Source organism: Lithobates pipiens, unplaced genomic scaffold (genome assembly GCF_037356315.1).
Source record: "Lithobates pipiens isolate NorthernLeopardFrog02 unplaced genomic scaffold, aLitPip1_a1.2 Scaffold_13, whole genome shotgun sequence".
NCBI lineage: Eukaryota > Metazoa > Chordata > Amphibia > Anura > Ranidae > Lithobates > Lithobates pipiens.
This window is the reverse complement of record NW_027507718.1, coordinates 531,443,229-531,465,994: the sequence shown is the minus strand read 5'-3', so window position 1 is coordinate 531,465,994 and position 22,766 is coordinate 531,443,229.

Here is a 22,766-nt window from a genome sequence, read left to right as displayed (position 1 = left end):
CCGTAACACTTATACGGTGATCAGTGGTGAAAGGGTTAACTAGGAGCAATCAGGGGGTTCAAATTTTTATTAGGTAGTATATGGGGGTCCCTGGCGCTATATAAAAACCTGACGGGGAACCTAAATAACTAACTGGCTAACCAGCGTCACCAGTGACACTTATACTGTGATCGCTGGTGAAAGGGGGTGAAAGGGTTAACTAGCAGCAATCAGGGGGTTAAAACCATTATTGGGTAGTATATCGGGGTACCTAGCGCTATAAAAACCTGGCGGTGAACCTAAAAAAATAACTAGCTACCTAGCGACACTAGCGACACTGATGCAGCGTTCAGAAAAATTATCGCTTAGTGACACTGGCAAAAGGGGGTGAAAGGGTTAACTAGCGGAAATCAGGGGGTTAAAACCATTATTGGGTAGTATATCGGGGTACCTAGCGCTATAAAAACCTGGCGGTGAACCTAAAAAAATAATTAGCTACCTAGCGACTGTAGCGACACTAATGCAGCGATCAGAAAAACGATTGCTTAGTGACACTGGCAAAAGGGGGTGAAAGGGTTAACTAGCGGCAATCAGGGGGTTAAACCCATTATTGGGTAGTATATTGGGGTACCTAGCGATATAAAAAGCTGGCGGTGAACCTAAAAAAATAACTAGCTACCTAGCGACACATGCAGCGATCAGAAAAATGATCGCTTAGTGACACTGGCAAAAGGGGGTGAAAGGGTTAACTCTAGGGGCAATCAGGGGGTTAAATCTTTATTGGGGGGTGATAGGGGGCTACCCTGGACCTAACACTAACTGTCCTGACAGTTTTTACTGTCACAACTGACACTGAATGCATTGATCAGTAAAGAAATGATCAATGCAATCAGTGACACTGTGACTGGGGGGGGGGGGGGGGCGGGGGGGATCGGGGGGCGAACGGGGGGGGGATCGGGGGGGTTTGTGTGCCTGTGTGTACCTACATGTCAGTGTAGTGTTGGTGCACACTTACTTTTACTCTTCTCCTCGTAGTCCGGTCAAAAAGACCGCCCCGAGGAGAATGACATCACTTCCTCCTTCCTGTGTAAACAATACACAAGGGAGGAAGCTTCTCATTGGCCAGGAGCGATCCAGAGGGGGTGGCCGAAAACCAACGGCCATCCCCTCATCACGGAGCGCTCCTGGACCGAATCGGACCGCCGTAACCAGCGGGAGGGGGTCCGATCGGACCCCCCACCCGCTGGAAGGCAATCACGTAGATGTACGTGATTCTGCCTGCCTGTGCCATTGTGCTGACGTACATTGGCAATACGGCGGTCCTGAAGTGGTTAAGGAATGGAATAGGTCCACAATATATAGGGTTGAGGTGCACTACTGCTGACTGCTGCCCTATACTGCAGCAGTCCTTTATCAGTATAGGGACTGAGGTACAGTCTGCTAATCATTCACAATCTACTAGTTCCACAAAGGTCCTTATAAGGACTGGTAAGGTATAGTGTACTACAGTACATAGGGTTGAGTGAGGTACAGTCTGCTATTCCTTAAGGACTGGTATAGGTCCACAATATATAGGGTTGAGGTGCACTACTGCTGACCGCTGCCCTTCTGCTGCAGTAGACCTTTATCAATATGGGGACTGAGGTACAGTCTGCTAATCGTTCACAACCTACTAGTTCCACAAAGGTCCTTATAAGGAATGGTAAGGTATAGGGTACTACAGTACATAGGGTTGAGTGAGGTACAGTCTGCTATTCCTTAAGGACTGGTATAGGTCCACAATATATAGGGTTGAGGTGCACTACTGCTGGCTGCTGCCTTCTGCTGCAGTAGTCCTTTATCAGTATAGGGACTGAGGTACAGTCTGCTAATCATTCACAACCTACTAGTTCCACAAACGTCCTTATAAGGTCTGGTAAGGTATAGGGTACTACAGTACATAGGGATGAGTGAGGTACAGTCTGCTATTCCTTAAGGACTGGTATAGGTCCACAATATATAGGGTTGATGTGCACTACTGCTGACTGCTGCTCTTCTGCTGCAGCAGTCCTTTATCAATGTAGGGGCTGAGGTACAGTCTGCTAATCATTCACAACCTACTAGTTCCACAAAGGTCCTTATAAAGACTGGAAAGGTATAGGGTACTACAGTACATAGGGTTGAGTGAGGTACAGTCTGCTTTTCCTTAAGGACTGGTATAGGTCCACAATACATAGGGTTGAGGTGCACTACTGCTGACTGCTGCTCTTCTACTGCAGTAGTCCTTTATCAGTATAGGGACTGAGGTACAGTCTGCTAATCATTCACAACCTACTAGTTCCACAAAGGTCCTTATAAGGACTGGTAAGGTATAGGATACTACAGTACATAGGGTTGAGTAAGGTGAAGTCTGCTATTCTTTAAGGACTGGTATAGGTCCACAATATATAGGGTTGAGGTGCACTACTGCTGGCTGCTGCCTTCTGCTGCAGTAGTCCTTTATCAGTATAGGGACTGAGGTACAGTCTGCTAATCATTCACAACCTACTAGTTCCACAAAGGTCCTTATAAGGTCTGGTAAGGTATAGGGTACTACAGTACATAGGGTTGAGTGAGGTACAGTTTGCTATTCCTTAAGGACTGGTATAGGTCCACAATATATAGGGTTGAGGTGCACTACTGCTGGCTGCTGCCTTCTGCTGCAGTAGTCCTTTATCAGTATAGGGACTGAGGTACAGTCTGCTAATCATTCACAACCTACTAGTTCCACAAACGTCCTTATAAGGTCTGGTAAGGTATAGGGTACTACAGTACATAGGGATGAGTGAGGTACAGTCTGCTATTCCTTAAGGAATGGAATAGGTCCACAATATATAGGGTTGAGGTGCACTACTGCTGACTGCTGCCCTATACTGCAGCAGTCCTTTATCAGTATAGGGACTGAGGTACAGTCTGCTAATCATTCACAACCTACTAGTTCCACAAAGGTCCTTATAAGGACTGGTAAGGTATAGTGTACTACAGTACATAGGGTTGAGTGAGGTACAGTCTGCTATTCTTTAAGGACTGGTATAGGTCCACAATATATAGGGTTGAGGTGCACTACTGCTGACCGCTGCCCTTCTGCTGCAGTAGACCTTTATCAATATGGGGACTGAGGTACAGTCTGCTAATCGTTCACAACCTACTAGTTCCACAAAGGTCCTTATAAGGAATGGTAAGGTATAGGGTACTACAGTACATAGGGTTGAGTGAGGTACAGTCTGCTATTCCTTATGGACTGGTATAGGTCCACAATATATAGGGTTGAGGTGCACTACTGCTGGCTGCTGCCTTCTGCTGCAGTAGTCCTTTATCAGTATAGGGACTGAGGTACAGTCTGCTAATCATTCACAACCTACTAGTTCCACAAACGTCCTTATAAGGTCTGGTAAGGTATAGGGTACTACAGTACATAGGGATGAGTGAGGTACAGTCTGCTATTCCTTAAGGACTGGTATAGGTCCACAATATACAGGCTTGAGGCACACTACTGCTGACTGCTGCCCTATACTGCAGCAGTCCTTTATCAGTATAGGGACTGAGGTACAGTCTGCTAATCATTCACAACCTACTAGTTCCACAAAGGTCCTTATAAGGACTGGTAAAGTATAGAGTACTACAGTACATAGGGTTGAGTGAGGTACAGTCTGCTATTCCTTAAGGACTGGTATATTTCCACAATATATAGGGTTGAGGTGCACTACTGCTGACTGCTGCCCTTTTGCTGCAGTAGTCATTTATCAGTATAGGGACTGAGGTACAGTCTGCTACTCATTCACAACCTACTAGTTCCACAAAGGTCCTTATAAGGACTTGTAAGGTATAGGGTACTACAGTACATAGGGTTGAGTGAGGTACAGTCTGCTTTTCCTTAAGGACTGGTATAGGTCCACAATATATAGGGTTGAGGTGCACTACTGCTGACTGCTGCCTTCTGCTGCAGTAGTCCTTTATCAGTATAGGGACTGAGGTACAGTCTGCTAATCATTCACAACCTATTAGTTCCACAAAGGTCCTTATAAGGACTGGTAAGGTATAGGGTACTATAGTACATAGGGTTGAGTGAGGTACAGTCTGCTATTCCTTAAGGACTGATATAAGTCCACAATATATAGGGTTGAGGTGCACTACTGCTGACTGCTGCCTTCTGCTGCAGTAGGCCTTTATCAGTATAGGGACTGAGGTACAGTCTGCTAATCATTCACAACCTACTAGTTCCACAAACGTCCTGATAAGGACTGGTAAGGTATAGGGTACTACAGTACATAGGAATGAGTAAGGTACAGTCTGCTATTCCTTAAGGACTGGTATAGGTCCACAATATATAGGTTTGATGTGCACTACTGCTGACTGCTGCCATATACTGCAGCAGTCCTTTATCAGTATAGGGACTGAGGTACAGTCTGCTAATCATTCACAACCTACTAGTTCCACAAAGGTCCTTATAAGGATTGGTAAGGTATAGCGTACTACAGTACATAGGGTTGAGTGAGGTACAGTCTTCTATTCCTTAAGGACTGGTATAGGTCCACAATATGTAGGGTTGAAGCACACTACTGCTGACTGCTGCCCTATACTGCAGCAGTCCTTTATCAGTATAGGGACTGAGGTACAGTCTGCTAATTATTCACATCCTACTAGTTCCACAAAGGTCCTTTTAAGTACTGGTAAGGTATAGTGTACTACAGTACATAGGGTTGAGTGAGGTACAGTCTGCTATTCCTTAAGGACTGGTGTAGGTCCACAATATATAGGGTTGAGGTGCACTACTGCTGACTGCTGCCCTTCTGCTGCAGTAGTCCTTTATCAGAATAGGGACTGAGGTACAGTCTGCTACTCATTCACAACCTGCTAGTTCCACAAAGGTCCTTATAAGGACTGGTAAGGTATAGGATACTACAGTACATAGGGTTGAGTGAGGTACAGTCTGCTTTTCCTTAAGGACTGGTATAGGTCCACAATACATAGGGATGAGGTGCACTACTGCTGACTGCTGCTCTTCTACTGCAGTAGTCCTTTATCAGTATAGGGACTGAGGTACAGTCTGCTAATCATTCACAACCTACTAGTTCCACAAAGGTCCATTTAAGGACTGGTAAGGTATAGGATACTACAGTACATAGGGTTGAGTGAGGTACAGTCTGCTATTCTTTAAGGACTGGTATAGGTCCACAATATATAGGGTTGATGTGCACTACTGCTGGCTGCTGCCTTCTGCTGCAGTAGTCCTTTATCAGTATAGGGACTGAGGTACAGACTGCTAATCATTCACAACCTACTAGTTCCACAAACGTCCTTATAAGGTCTGGTAAGGTATAGGTTACTACATTACATAGGGTTGAGTGAGGTACAGTTTGCTATTCCTTAAGGACTGGTATAGGTCCACAATATATAGGGTTGAGGTGCACTACTGCTGACTGCTGCCCTATACTGCAGCAGTCCTTTATCAGTATAGGGACTGAGGTACAGTCTGCTAATCATTCACAACCTACTAGTCCCACAAAGGTCCTTATAAGGACTGGTAAGGTATAGTGTACTACAGTACATAGGGTTGAGTGAGGTACAGTCTGCTATTCCTTAAGGACTGGTATAGGTCCACAATATATAGGGTTGAGGTGCACTACTGCTGACTGCTGCCCTTCTGCTGCAGTAGTGCTTTATCAATATGGGGACTGAGTTACAGTCTGCTAATCGTTCACAACCTACTAGTTCCACAAAGGTCCTTATAAGGAATGGTAAGGTATAGGGTACTACAGTACATAGGGTTGAGTGAGGTACAGTCTGCTATTCCTTAAGGACTGGTATAAGTCCACAATATATAGGGTTGAGGTGCACTACTGCTGACTGCTGCTCTTCTACTGCAGCAGTCTTTTATCAGTATAGGGACTGAGGTACAGACTGCTAATCATTCACAACCTACTAGTTCCACAAACGTCCTTATAAGGTCTGGTAAGGTATAGGTTACTACATTACATAGGGTTGAGTGAGGTACAGTTTGCTATTCCTTAAGGACTGGTATACTTCCACAATATATAGGGTTGAGGTGCACTACTGCTGACTGCTGCCCTATACTGCAGCAGTCCTTTATCAGTATAGGGACTGAGGTACAGTCTGCTAATCATTCACAACCTACTAGTCCCACAAAGGTACTTATAAGGACTGGTAAGGTATAGTGTACTACAGTACATAGGGTTGAGTGAGGTACAGTCTGCTATTCCTTAAGGACTGGTATAGGTCCACAATATATAGGGTTGAGGTGCACTACTGCTGACTGCTGCCCTTCTGCTGCAGTAGTGCTTTATCAATATGGGGACTGAGGTACAGTCTGCTAATCGTTCACAACCTACTAGTTCCACAAAGGTCCTTATAAGGATTGGTAAGGTATAGCGTACTACAGTACATAGGGTTGAGTGAGGTACAGTCTTCTATTCCTTAAGGACTGGTATAGGTCCACAATATGTAGGGTTGAAGCACACTACTGCTGACTGCTGCCCTATACTGCAGCAGTCCTTTATCAGTATAGGGACTGAGGTACAGTCTGCTAATTATTCACAACCTACTAGTTCCACAAAGGTCCTTTTAAGTACTGGTAAGGTATAGTGTACTACAGTACATAGGGTTGAGTGAGGTACAGTCTGCTATTCCTTAAGGACTGGTGTAGGTCCACAATATATAGGGTTGAGGTGCACTACTGCTGACTGCTGCCCTTCTGCTGCAGTAGTCCTTTATCAGAATAGGGACTGAGGTACAGTCTGCTACTCATTCACAACCTACTAGTTCCACAAAGGTCCTTATAAGGACTGGTAAGGTATAGGATACTACAGTACATAGGGTTGAGTGAGGTACAGTCTGCTTTTCCTTAAGGACTGGTATAGGTCCACAATACATAGGGATGAGGTGCACTACTGCTGACTGCTGCTCTTCTACTGCAGTAGTCCTTTATCAGTATAGGGACTGAGGTACAGTCTGCTAATCATTCACAACCTACTAGTTCCACAAAGGTCCATTTAAGGACTGGTAAGGTATAGGATACTACAGTACATAGGGTTGAGTGAGGTACAGTCTGCTATTCTTTAAGGACTGGTATAGGTCCACAATATATAGGGTTGATGTGCACTACTGCTGGCTGCTGCCTTCTGCTGCAGTAGTCCTTTATCAGTATAGGGACTGAGGTACAGACTGCTAATCATTCACAACCTACTAGTTCCACAAACGTCCTTATAAGGTCTGGTAAGGTATAGGTTACTACATTACATAGGGTTGAGTGAGGTACAGTTTGCTATTCCTTAAGGACTGGTATAGGTCCACAATATATAGGGTTGAGGTGCACTACTGCTGACTGCTGCCCTATACTGCAGCAGTCCTTTATCAGTATAGGGACTGAGGTACAGTCTGCTAATCATTCACAACCTACTAGTCCCACAAAGGTCCTTATAAGGACTGGTAAGGTATAGTGTACTACAGTACATAGGGTTGAGTGAGGTACAGTCTGCTATTCCTTAAGGACTGGTATAGGTCCACAATATATAGGGTTGAGGTGCACTACTGCTGACTGCTGCCCTTCTGCTGCAGTAGTGCTTTATCAATATGGGGACTGAGGTACAGTCTGCTAATCGTTCACAACCTACTAGTTCCACAAAGGTCCTTATAAGGAATGGTAAGGTATAGGGTACTACAGTACATAGGGTTGAGTGAGGTACAGTCTGCTATTCCTTAAGGACTGGTATAAGTCCACAATATATAGGGTTGAGGTGCACTACTGCTGACTGCTGCTCTTCTACTGCAGCAGTCTTTTATCAGTATAGGGAGTGAGGTACAGTCTGCCAATCATTCACAACCTAGTAGTTCCACAAAGGTCCTTTTAAGTACTGGTAAGGTATAGTGTACTACAGTACATAGGGTTGAGTGAGGTACAGTCTGCTATTCCTTAAGGACTGGTGTAGGTCCACAATATATAGGGTTGAGGTGCACTACTGCTGACTGCTGCCCTTCTGCTGCAGTAGTCCTTTATCAGTATAGGGACTGAGGTACAGTCTGCTACTCATTCACAACCTACTAGTTCCACAAAGGTCCTTATAAGGACTTGTAAGGTATAGGGTACTACAGTACATAGGGTTGAGTGAGGTACAGTCTGCTTTTCCTTAAGGACTGGTATAGGTCCACAATACATAGGGTTGAGGTGCACTACTGCTGACTGCTGCTCTTCTACTGCAGTAGTCCTTTATCAGTATAGGGACTGAGGTACAGTCTGCTAATCATTCACAACCTACTAGTTCCACAAAGGTCCTTATAAGGACTGGTAAGGTATAGGATACTACAGTACATAGGGTTGAGTGAGGTACAGTCTGCTATTCTTTAAGGACTGGTATAGGTCCACAATATATAGGGTTGAGGTGCACTACTGCTGGCTGCTGCCTTCTGCTGCAGTAGTCCTTTATCAGTATAGGGACTGAGGTACAGTCTGCTAGTCATTCACAACCTACTAGTTCCACAAACGTCCTTATAAGGTCTGGTAAGGTATAGGGTACTACAGTACATAGGGTTGAGTGAGGTACAGTTTGCTATTCCTTAAGGACTGGTATAGGTCCACAATATATAGGGTTGAGGTGCACTACTGCTGGCTGCTGCCTTCTGCTGCAGTAGTCCTTTATCAGTATAGGGACTGAGGTACAGTCTGCTAATCATTCACCACCTACTAGTTCCACAAACGTCCTTATAAGGTCTGGTAAGGTATAGGGTACTACAGTACATAGGGATGAGTGAGGTACAGTCTGCTATTCCTTAAGGAATGGAATAGGTCCACAATATATAGGGTTGAGGTGCACTACTGCTGACTGCTGCCCTATACTGCAGCAGTCCTTTATCAGTATAGGGACTGAGGTACAGTCTGCTAATCATTCACAACCTACTAGTTCCACAAAGGTCCTTATAAAGCCTGGAAAGGTATATGGTACTACAGTACATAGGGTTGAGTGAGGTACAGTCTGCTATTCCTTAAGGACTGGTGTAGGTCCACAATATATAGGGTTGAGGTGCACTACTGCTGACTGCTGCCCTTCTGCTGCAGTAGTCCTTTATCAGTATAGGGACTGAGGTACAGTCTGCTACTCATTCACAACCTACTAGTTCCACAAAGGTCCTTATAAGGACTTGTAAGGTATAGGGTACTAAAGTAAATAGGGTTGAGTGAGGTACAGTCTGCTTTTCCTTAAGGACTGGTATAGGTCCACAAAACATAGGGTTGAGGTGCACTACTGCTGACTGCTGCTCTTCTACTGCAGTAGTCCTTTATCAGTATAGGGACTGAGGTACAGTCTGCTAATCGTTCACAACCTACTAGTTCCACAAAGGTCCTTATAAGGAATGGTAAGGTATAGGGTACTACAGTACATAGGGTTGAGTGAGGTACAGTCTGCTATTCCTTAAGGACTGGTGTAGGTCCACAATATATAGGGTTGAGGTGCACTACTGCTGACCGCTGCCCTTCTGCTGCAGTAGTCCTTTATCAGTATAGGGACTGAGGTACAGTCTGCTACTCATTCACAACCTACTAGTTCCACAAAGGTCCTTATAAGGACTTGTAAGGTATAGGGTACTACAGTACATAGGGTTGAGTGAGGTACAGTCTGCTATTCCTTAAGGATTGGTATAGGTCCACAATATATAGGGTTGAGGTGCACTACTGCTGGCTGCTGCCTTCTGCTGCAGTAGTCCTTTATCAGTATAGGGACTGAGGTACAGTCTGCTAATCATTCACAACCTACTAGTTCCACAAACGTCCTTATAAGGTCTGGTAAGGTATAGGGTACTACAGTACATAGGGTTGAGTGAGGTACAGTCTGCTATTCCTTAAGGAATGGTATAGGTCCACAATATATAGGGTTGAGGTGCACTACTGCTGACTGCTGCCCTATACTGCAGCAGTCCTTTATCAGTATAGGGACTGAGGTACAGTCGGCTAATCATTCACAACCTACTAGTCCCACAAATGTCCTTATAAGGACTGGTAAGGTATAGTGTACTACAGTACATAGGGTTGAGTGAGGTACAGTCTGCTATTCCTTAAGGACTGGTATAGGTCCACAATATATAGGGTTGAGGTGCACTACTGCTGACCGCTGCCCTTCTGCTGCAGTAGTCCTTTATCAATATGGGGACTGAGGTACAGTCTGCTAATCGTTCACAACCTACTAGTTCCACAAAGGTCCTTATAAGGAATGGTAAGGTATAGGGTACTACAGTACATAGGGTTGAGTGAGGTACAGTCTGCTATTCCTTAAGGACTGGTATAGGTCCACAATATATAGGGTTGAGGTGCACTACTGCTGACTGCTGCCTTATACTGCAGCAGTCCTTTATCAGTATAGGGACTGAGGTACAGTCTGCTAATCATTCACAACCTACTAGTCCCACAAAGGTCCTTATAAGGACTGGTAAGGTATAGTGTACTACAGTACATAGGGTTGAGTGAGGTACAGTCTGCTATTCCTTAAGGACTGGTATAGGTCTACAATATATAGGGTTGATGTGCACTACTGCTGACTGCTGCCCTTCTGCTGCAGCAGTCCTTTATCAATATAGGGGCTGAGGTACAGTCTGCTAATCATTCACAACCTACTAGTTCCACAAAGGTCCTTATAAAGACTGGAAAGGTATATGGTACTACAGTACATAGGGTTGAGTGAGGTACAGTCTGCTATTCCTTAAGGACTGGTATAAGTCCACAATATATAGGGTTGAGGTGCACTACTGCTGACTGCTGCTCTTCTACTGCAGCAGTCTTTTATCAGTATAGGGAGTGAGGTACAGTCTGCCAATCATTCACAACCTACTAGTTCCACAAAGGTCCTTTTAAGTACTGGTAAGGTATAGTGTACTACAGTACATAGGGTTGAGTGAGGTACAGTCTGCTATTCCTTAAGGACTGGTGTAGGTCCACAATATATAGGGTTGAGGTGCACTACTGCTGACTGCTGCCCTTCTGCTGCAGTAGTCCTTTATCAGTATAGGGACTGAGGTACAGTCTGAAACTCATTCACAACCTACTAGTTCCACAAAGGTCCTTATAAGGACTTGTAAGGTATAGTGTACTACAGTACATAGGGTTGAGTGAGGTACAGTCTGCTATTCCTTAAGGACTGGTATAGGTCCACAATATATAGGGTTGAGGTGCACTACTGCTGACCGCTGCCCTTCTGCTGCAGTAGTCCTTTATCAATATGGGGACTGAGGTACAGTCTGCTAATCGTTCACAACCTACTAGTTCCACAAAGGTCCTTATAAGGAATGGTAAGGTATAGGGTACTACAGTACATAGGGTTGAGTGAGGAACAGTCTGCTATTCCTTAAGGACTGGTATAGGTCCACAATATATAGGGTTGAGGTGCAATACTGCTGACTGCTGCCTGATACTGCAGCAGTCCTTTATCAGTATAGGGACTGAGGTACAGTCTGCTAATCATTCACAACCTACTAGTTCCACAAAGGTCCTTATAAGGACTGGTAAGGTATAGGTTACTAAAGTACATAGGGTTGAGTGAGGTACAGTCTGCTATTCCTTAAGGACTGGTATAGGTCCACAATATATAGGGTTGAGGTGCACTACTGCTGACTGCTGCCCTTTTGCTGCAGTAGTCATTTATCAGTATAGGGACTGAGGTACAGTCTGCTAATCATTCACAAACTATTAGTTTCACAAAGGTCCTTATAAGGACTGGTAAGGTATAGGGTAATACAGTACATAGGGTGAGTGAGGTACAGTCTGCTATTCCTTAAGGACAGGTATAGGTCCACAATATATAGGGTTGATGTGCACTACTGCTGACTGCTGCCCTATACTGCAGCAGTCCTTTATCAGTATAGGGACTGAGGTACAGTCTGCTAATCATTCACAACCTACTAGTTCCACAAAGGTCCTTTAAGGAATGGTAAGGTATAGGGTACTACAGTACATAGGGTTGAGTGAGGTACAGTCTGCTATTCCTTAAGGATTGGTATAGGTCCACAATATATAGGGTTGAGGTGCACTACTGCTGGCTGCTGCCTTCTGCTGCAGTAGTCCTTTATCAGTATAGGGACTGAGGTACAGTCTGCTAATCATTCACAACCTACTAGTTCCACAAACGTCCTTATAAGGTCTGGTAAGGTATAGGGTACTACAGTACATAGGGTTGAGTGAGGTACAGTCTGCTATTCCTTAAGGAATGGTATAGGTCCACAATATATAGGGTTGAGGTGCACTACTGCTGACTGCTGCCCTATACTGCAGCAGTCCTTTATCAGTATAGGGACTGAGGTACAGTCGGCTAATCATTCACAACCTACTAGTCCCACAAATGTCCTTATAAGGACTGGTAAGGTATAGTGTACTACAGTACATAGGGTTGAGTGAGGTACAGTCTGCTATTCCTTAAGGACTGGTATAGGTCCACAATATATAGGGTTGAGGTGCACTACTGCTGACCGCTGCCCTTCTGCTGCAGTAGTCCTTTATCAATATGGGGACTGAGGTACAGTCTGCTAATCGTTCACAACCTACTAGTTCCACAAAGGTCCTTATAAGGAATGGTAAGGTATAGGGTACTATAGTACATAGGGTTGAGTGAGGTACAGTCAGCTATTCCTTAAGGACTGGTATAGGTCCACAATATATAGAGTTGATGTGCACTACTGCTGACTGCTGCCCTTCTGCTGCAGCAGTCCGTTATCAATATAGGGGCTGACGTACAGTCTGCTAATCATTCACAACCTACTAGTTCCACAAAGGTCCTTATAAAGACTGGAAAGGTATATGGTACTACAGTACATAGGGTTGAGTGAGGTACAGTCTGCTATTCCTTAAGGACTGGTGTAGGTCCACAATATATAGGGTTGAGGTGCACTACTGCTGACTGCTGCCCTTCTGCTGCAGTAGTCCTTTATCAGTATAGGGACTGAGGTACAGTCTGCTACTCATTCACAACCTACTAGTTCCACAAAGGTCCTTATAAGGACTTGTAAGGTATAGGGTACTACAGTACATAGGGTTGAGTGAGGTACAGTCTGCTCTTCCTTAAGGACTGGTATAGGTCCACAATACATAGGGTTGAGGTGCACTACTGCTGACTGCTGCTCTTCTACTGCAGTAGTCCTTTATTAGTATAGGGACTGAGGTACAGTCTGCTAATCATTCACAACCTACTAGTTCCACAAAGGTCCTTATAAGGACTGGTAAGGTATAGGATACTACAGTACATAGGGTTGAGTGAGGTGAAGTCTGCTATTCTTTAAGGACTGGTATAGGTCCACAATATATAGGGTTGAGGTGCACTACTGCTGACTGCTGCCCTATACTGCAGCAGTCCTTTATCAGTATAGGGACTGAGGTACAGTCTGCTAATCATTCACAACCTACTAGTCCCAAAAAGGTCCTTATAAGGACTGGAAAGGTATAGTGTACTACATTACATAGGGTTGAGTGAGGTACAGTCTGCTATTCCTTAAGGACTGGTATAGGTCCACAATATATAGGGTTGAGGTGCACTACTGCTGACTGCTGCCCTTTTGCTGCAGTAGTCCTTTATCAATATAGGGGCTGAGGTACAGTCTGCTAATCATTCACTACCTACTAGTTCTACAAAAGTCCTTATAAGGACTGGTAAGGTATAGGGTACTACAGTACATAGGGTTGAGTGAGGTACAGTCTGCTATTCCTTAAGGACTGGTATAGGTCAACAATATATAGGGTTGAGGCACACTACTGCTGACTGCTGCCCTATACTACAGCAGTCCTTTAACAGTATAGGGACTAAGGTACAGTCTGCTAATCATTCACAACCTACTAGTTCCACAAAGGTCCTTATAAGGACTGGTAAGGTATAGGGTACTACAGTACATAGGGTTGAGTGAGGTACAGTCTGCTATTCCTTAAGGACTGGTATAGGTCCACAATATATAAGGTTGAGTTGCACTACTGCTGACTGCTGCTCTTCTACTGCAGCAGTCCATTATCAGTATAGGGACTGAGGTACAGTCTGTTAATCATTCACAACCTACTAGTTCCACAAAGGTCTTTATAAGGACTGGTAAGGTATAGTGTACTACAGTACATAGGGTTGAGTGAGGTACAGTCTGCTATTCCTTAAGGACTTTTATAGGTCCACAATATATAGGGTTGAGGTGCACTACTACTGACTGCTGCCCTATACTGCAGCAGTCCTTTATCAGTATAGGGACTAAGGTACAGTCTGCTAATCATTCACAACCTACTAGTTCCACAAAGGTCCTTATAAGGACTGGTAAGGTATAGGGTACTACAGTACATAGGGTTGAGTGAAGTACAGTCTGCTATTCCTTAAGGACTGGTATAGGTCCACAATATACCGGGTTGAGGCACACTACTGCTGACTGCTACCCTATACTGAAGCAGTCCTTTATCAGTATAGGGACTGAGGTACAGTCTGCTAATCATTCACAACCTACTAGTTCCACAAAGGTCCTTATAAGGACTGGTAAGGTATAAGGTACTACAGTACATAGGGTTGAGTGAGGTACAGTCTTCTATTCCTTAAGGACTGGTAGAGGTCCACAATATATAGGGTTGAGGTGCACTACTGCTGACTGCTGCCTTCTGCTGCAGTAGGCCTTTATCAGTATAGGGACTGAGGTGAAGTCTGCTAATCATTCACAACCTACTAGTTCCACAAACGTCCTTATAAGGACTGGTAAGGTATAGGGTACTACAGTACATAGGGTTGAGTGAGGTACAGTCTGCTATTCCTTAAGGACTGGTATAGGTCCACAATATATAGGTTTGATGTGCACTACTGCTGACTGCTGCCCTATACTGCAGCAGTCCTTTATCAGTATAGGGACTGAGGTACAGTCTGCTAATCATTCACAACCTACTAGTTCCACAAAGGTCCTTATAAGGATTGGTAAGGTATAGGGTACTACAGTACATAGGGTTGAGTGAGGTACAGTCTGCTATTCCTTAAGGACTGGTATAGGTCCACAATATATAGGTTTGATGTGCACTACTGCTGACTGCTGCCCTATACTGCAGCAGTCCTTTATCAGTATAGGGACTGAGGTACAGTCTGCTAATCATTCACAACCTACTAGTTCCACAAAGGTCCTTATAAAGACTGGTAAGGTATAGTGTACTACAGTACATAGGGTTGAGTGAGGTACAGTCTTCTATTCCTTAAGGACTGGTATAGGTCCACAATATGTAGGGTTGAAGCACACTACTGCTGACTGCTGCCCTATACTGCAGCAGTCCTTTATCAGTATAGGGACTGAGGTACAGTCTGCTAATCATTCACAACCTACTAGTTCCACAAAGGTCCTTATAAAAACTGGTAAGGTATAGGGTACTACAGTACATAGGGTTGAGTGTGGTACAGTCTGCTATTCCTTAAGGACTAGTATAGGTCCACAATATATAGGGTTGAGGTGCACTACTGCTGACTGCTGCCCTTTTGCTGCAGTAGTCATTTATCAGTATAGGGACTGAGGTACAGTCTGCTAATCGTTCACAACCTACTAGTTCCACAAAGGTCCTTATAAGGAATGGTAAGGTATAGGGTACTACAGTACATAGGGTTGAGTGAGGAACAGTCTGCTATTCCTTAAGGACTGGTATAGGTCCACAATATATAGGGTTGAGGTGCAATACTGCTGACTGCTGCCTGATACTGCAGCAGTCCTTTATCAGTATAGGGACTGAGGTACAGTCTGCTAATAATTCACAACCTACTAGTTCCACTAAGGTCCTTATAAGGACTGGTAAGGTATAGAGTACTACAGTACATAGGGTTGAGTGAGGTACAGTCTGCTATTCCTTAAGGACTTTGTATAGATCCACAATATATAGGGTTGAGGCACGCTACTGCTGACTGCTGCCCTATACTGCAGTAATCATTTATCAGTATAGAGACTGAGGTACAGTCTGCTAATCATTCACAACCTACTAGTCCCAGAAAGGTCCTTATAAAGACTGGTAAGGTATAGGGTATTACAGTACATAGGGTTGAGTGAGGTAGAGTCTGCTATTCCTTAAGGACTGGTATAGGTCCACAATATATAGGGTTGAGGTTCAATACTGCTGACTGCTGCCCGATACTGCAGCAGTCCTTTATCAGTATAGGGACTGAGGTACAGTCTGCTAATCATTCACAACCTACTAGTTCCACAAAGGTCCTTATAAGGACTGGTAAGGTATAGGGTACTACAGTACATAGGGTTGAGTGAGGTACAGTCTGCTATTCCTTAAGGACTGGTATAGGTTCACAATATATAGGGTTGAGGTGCACTACTGCTGACTGCTGCCCTTTTGCTGCAGTAATCATTTATCAGTATAGGGACTGAGGTACAGTCTGCTATTCATTCACAACCTATTAGTTCCACAAAGGTCCTTATAAGGACTGGTAAGGTATAGGGTACTACAGTACATAGGGTTGAGTGAGGTACAGTCTGCTATTCCTTAAGGACTGGTATAGGTCCACAATATGTAGGGTTGAAGCACACTACTGCTGACTGCTGCCCTATACTGAAGCAGTCCTTTATCAGTATAGGGACTGAGGTGAAGTCTGCTAATCATTCACAACCTACTAGTTCCACAAACGTCCTTATAAGGACTGGTAAGGTATAGGGTACTACAGTACATAGGGTTGAGTGAGGTACAGTCTGCTATTCCTTAAGGACTGGTATAGGTCCACAATATATAGGTTTGATGTGCACTACTGCTGACTGCTGCCCGATACTGCAGCAGTCCTTTATCAGTATAGGGACTGAGGTACAGTCTGCTAATCATTCACAACCTACTAGTTCCACAAAGGTCCTTATAAGGATTGGTAAGGTATAGTGTACTACAGTACATAGGGTTGAGTGAGGTACAGTCTTCCATTCTTTAAGGACTGGTATAGGTCCACAATATGTAGGGTTGAAGCACACTACTGCTGACTGCTGCCCTATACTGCAGCAGTCCTTTATCAGTATAGGGACTGAGGTACAGTCTGCTAATCATTCACAACCTACTAGTTCCACAAAGGTCCTTAATAGGACTGGTAAGGTATAGGGTACTATAGTACATAGGGTTGAGTGAGGTACAGTCTGCTATTCCATAAGATCTGGTATAAGTCCACAATATATAGAGTTGAGGTGCACTACTGCTGACTGCTGCCCTATACTGCAGTAGTCCTTTATCAGTATAGGGACTGAGGTACAGTCTGCTAATCTTTCACAACCTAGTAGTCCCACAAAGGTCCTTATAAGGACTGGTAAGGTATAGTGTACTACAGTACATAGGGTTGAGTGAGGTACAGTCTGCTATTCCTTAAGGACTGGTTTAAGTCCACAATATATAGGGTTGATGTGCACTAATGCTGACTGCTGCCCTTCTGCTGCAGTAGTCCTTTATCAATATAGGGGCTGAGGTACAGTCTGCTAATCATTCACAACCTACTAGTCCCACAAAGGTCCTTATAAAGACTGGTAAGGTATAGGGTACTACAGTACATAGGGTTGAGTGAGGTACAGTCTGCTATTCCTTAAGGACTTTTATAGGTCCACAATATACAGGGTTGAGGCACACTACTGCTGACTGCGGCACTATAATGCAGCAGTCCTTTATCAGTATAGGGACTGAGGTACAGTCTGCTAATCATTCACAACCTACTAGTTCCACTAAGGTCCTTATAAGGACTGGTAAGGTATAGAGTACTACAGTACATAGGGTTGAGTGAGGTACAGTCTGCTATTCCTTAAGGACTTTGTATAGATCCACAATATATAGGGTTGAGGCACGCTACTGCTGACTGCTGCCCTATACTGCAGTAATCATTTATCAGTATAGGGACTGAGGTACAGTCTGCTAATCATTCACAACCTACTAGTCCCAGAAAGGTCCTTATAAAGACTGGTAAGGTATAGGGTATTACAGTACATAGGGTTGAGTGAGGTAGAGTCTGCTATTCCTTAAGGACTGGTATAGGTCCACAATATATAGGGTTGAGGTTCAATACTGCTGACTGCTGCCCGATACTGCAGCAGTCCTTTATCAGTATAGGGACTGAGGTTCAGTCTGCTAATCATTCACAACCTACTAGTTCCACAAAGGTCCTTATAAGGACTGGTAAGGTATAGGGTACTACAGTACATAGGGTTGAGTGAGGTACAGTCTGCTATTCCTTAAGGACTGGTATAGGTTCACGATATATAGGGTTGAGGTGAACTACTGCTGACTGCTGCCCTTTTGCTGCAGTAATCATTTATCAGTATAGGGACTGAGGTACAGTCTGCTAATCATTCACAACCTATTAGTTCCACAAAGGTCCTTATAAGGACTGGTAAGGTATAGGGTACTACAGTACATAGGGTTGAGTGAGATACAGTCTACTATTCCTTAAGGACTGGTATAAGTCCACAATATATAGGGTTGAGGTGCACTACTGCTGACTGCTGCTCTTCTACTGCAGCAGTCTTTTATCAGTATAGGGAGTGAGGTACAGTCTGCCAATCATTCACAACCTACTAGTTCCACAAAGGTCCTTTTAAGTACTGGTAAGGTATAGTGTACTACAGTACATAGGGTTGAGTGAGGTACAGTCTGCTATTCCTTAAGGACTGGTGTAGGTCCACAATATATAGGGTTGAGGTGCACTACTGCTGACTGCTGCCCTTCTGCTGCAGTAGTCCTTTATCAGTATAGGGACTGAGGTACAGTCTGCTACTCATTCACAACCTACTAGTTCCACAAAGGTCCTTATAAGGACTTGTAAGGTATAGGGTACTACAGTACATAGGGTTGAGTGAGGTACAGTCTGCTTTTCCTTAAGGACTGGTATAGGTCCACAATACATAGGGTTGAGGTGCACTACTGCTGACTGCTGCTCTTCTACTGCAGTAGTCCTTTATTAGTATAGGGACTGAGGTACAGTCTGCTAATCATTCACAACCTACTAGTTCCACAAAGGTCCTTATAAGGACTGGTAAGGTATAGGATACTACAGTACATAGGGTTGAGTGAGGTGAAGTCTGCTATTCTTTAAGGACTGGTATAGGTCCACAATATATAGGGTTGAGGTGCACTACTGCTGACTGCTGCCCTATACTGCAGCAGTCCTTTATCAGTATAGGGACTGAGGTACAGTCTGCTAATCATTCACAACCTACTAGTCCCAAAAAGGTCCTTATAAGGACTGGAAAGGTATAGTGTACTACATTACATAGGGTTGAGTGAGGTACAGTCTGCTATTCCTTAAGGACTGGTATAGGTCCACAATATATAGGGTTGAGGTGCACTACTGCTGACTGCTGCCCTTCTGCTGCAGTAGTCCTTTATCAATATAGGGGCTGAGGTACAGTCTGCTAATCATTCACTACCTACTAGTTCTACAAAAGTCCTTATAAGGACTGGTAAGGTATAGGGTACTACAGTACATAGGGTTGAGTGAGGTACAGTCTGCTATTCCTTAAGGACTGGTATAGGTCAACAATATATAGGGTTGAGGCACACTACTGCTGACTGCTGCCCTATACTACAGCAGTCCTTTAACAGTATAGGGACTAAGGTACAGTCTGCTAATCATTCACAACCTACTAGTTCCACAAAGGTCCTTATAAGGACTGGTAAGGTATAGGGTACTACAGTACATAGGGTTGAGTGAGGTACAGTCTGCTATTCCTTAAGGACTGGTATAGGTCCACAATATATAAGGTTGAGTTGCACTACTGCTGACTGCTGCTCTTCTACTGCAGCAGTCCATTATCAGTATAGGGACTGAGGTACAGTCTGTTAATCATTCACAACCTACTAGTTCCACAAAGGTCTTTATAAGGACTGGTAAGGTATAGTGTACTACAGTACATAGGGTTGAGTGAGGTACAGTCTGCTATTCCTTAAGGACTTTTATAGGTCCACAATATATAGGGTTGAGGTGCACTACTACTGACTGCTGCCCTATACTGCAGCAGTCCTTTATCAGTATAGGGACTAAGGTACAGTCTGCTAATCATTCACAACCTACTAGTTCCACAAAGGTCCTTATAAGGACTGGTAAGGTATAGGGTACTACAGTACATAGGGTTGAGTGAAGTACAGTCTGCTATTCCTTAAGGACTGGTATAGGTCCACAATATACCGGGTTGAGGCACACTACTGCTGACTGCTACCCTATACTGAAGCAGTCCTTTATCAGTATAGGGACTGAGGTACAGTCTGCTAATCATTCACAACCTACTAGTTCCACAAAGGTCCTTAATAGGACTGGTAAGGTATAGGGTACTACAGTACATAGGGTTGAGTGAGGTAGAGTCTGCTATTCCTTAAGGACTGGTATAGGTCCACAATATATAGGTTTGATGTGCACTACTGCTGACTGCTGCCCTTTTCTGCAGCAGTCCTTTATCAGTATAGGGACTGAGGTACAGTCTGCTAATCATTCACAACCTACTAGTTCCACAAAGGTCCTTATAAGGATTGGTAAGGTATAGTGTACTACAGTACATAGGGTTGAGTGAGGTACAGTCTTCTATTCCTTAAGGACTGGTATAGGTCCACAATATGTAGGGTTGAAGCACACTACTGCTGACTGCTGCCCTATACTGCAGCAGTCCTTTATCAGTATAGGGACTGAGGTACAGTCTGCTAATCATTCACAACCTACTAGTTCCACAAAGGTTCTTAATAGGACTGGTAAGGTATAGGGTACTACAGTACATAGGGTTGAGTGAGGTAGAGTCTGCTATTCCTTAAGGACTGGTATAGGTCCACAATATATAGGGTTGAGGTTCAATACTGCTGACTGCTGCCCGATACTGCAGCAGTTCTTTATAAGTATAGGGACTGAGGTACAGTCTGCTAATCATTCACAACCTACTAGTTCCACAAAGGTCCTTATAAGGACTGGTAAGGTATAGGGTACTACAGTACATAGGGTTGAGTGAGGTACAGTCTGCTATTCCTTAAGAACTGGTATAGGTTCACAATACATAGGGTTGAGGTGCACTACTGCTGACTGCTGCCCTTTTGCTGCAGTAATCATTTATCAGTATAGGGACTGAGGTACAGTCTGCTAATCATTCACAACCTATTAGTTCCACAAAGGTCCTTATAAGGACTGGTAAGGTATAGGGTACTACAGTACATAGGGTTGAGTGAAGTACAGTCTGCTATTCCTTAAGGACTGGTATAGGTCCACAATATACCGGGTTGAGGCACACTACTGCTGACTGCTACCCTATACTGAAGCAGTCCTTTATCAGTATAGGGACTGAGGTACAGTCTGCTAATCATTCACAACCTACTAGTTCCACAAAGGTCCTTATAAGGACTGGTAAAGTATAGAGTACTACAGTACATAGGGTTGAGTGAGGTACAGTCTTCTATTCCTTAAGGACTGGTAGAGGTCCACAATATATAGGGTTGAGGTGCACTACTGCTGACTGCTGCCTTCTGCTGCAGTAGGCCTTTATCAGTATAGGGACTGAGGTGAAGTCTGCTAATCATTCACAACCTACTAGTTCCACAAACGTCCTTATAAGGACTGGTAAGGTATATGGTACTACAGTACATAGGGTTGAGTGAGGTACAGTCTGCTATTCCTTAAGGACTGGTATAGGTCCACAATATATAGGTTTGATGTGCACTACTGCTGACTGCTGCCCTATACTGCAGCAGTCCTTTATCAGTATAGGGACTGAGGTACAGTCTGCTAATCATTCACAACCTACTAGTTCCACAAAGGTCCTTATAAGGATTGGTAAGGTATAGTGTACTACAGTACATAGGGTTGAGTGAGGTACAGTCTTCTATTCCTTAAGGACTGGTATAGGTCCACAATATGTAGGGTTGAAGCACACTACTGCTGACTGCTGCCCTATACTGCAGCAGTCCTTTATCAGTATAGGGACTGAGGTACAGTCTGCTAATCATTCACAACCTACTAGTTCCACAAAGGTCCTTATAAAAACTGGTAAGGTATAGGGTACTACAGTACATAGGGTTGAGTGTGGTACAGTCTGCTATTCCTTAAGGACTAGTATAGGTCCACAATATATAGGGTTGAGGTGCACTACTGCTGACTGCTGCCCTTTTGCTGCAGTAGTCATTTATCAGTATAGGGACTGAGGTACAGTCTGCTAATCGTTCACAACCTACTAGTTCCACAAAGGTCCTTATAAGGAATGGTAAGGTATAGGGTACTACAGTACATAGGGTTGAGTGAGGAACAGTCTGCTATTCCTTAAGGACTGGTATAGGTCCACAATATATAGGGTTGAGGTGCAATACTGCTGACTGCTGCCTGATACTGCAGCAGTCCTTTATCAGTATAGGGACTGAGGTACAGTCTGCTAATAATTCACAACCTACTAGTTCCACTAAGGTCCTTATAAGGACTGGTAAGGTATAGAGTACTACAGTACATAGGGTTGAGTGAGGTACAGTCTGCTATTCCTTAAGGACTTTGTATAGATCCACAATATATAGGGTTGAGGCACGCTACTGCTGACTGCTGCCCTATACTGCAGTAATCATTTATCAGTATAGAGACTGAGGTACAGTCTGCTAATCATTCACAACCTACTAGTCCCAGAAAGGTCCTTATAAAGACTGGTAAGGTATAGGGTATTACAGTACATAGGGTTGAGTGAGGTAGAGTCTGCTATTCCTTAAGGACTGGTATAGGTCCACAATATATAGGGTTGAGGTTCAATACTGCTGACTGCTGCCCGATACTGCAGCAGTCCTTTATCAGTATAGGGACTGAGGTACAGTCTGCTAA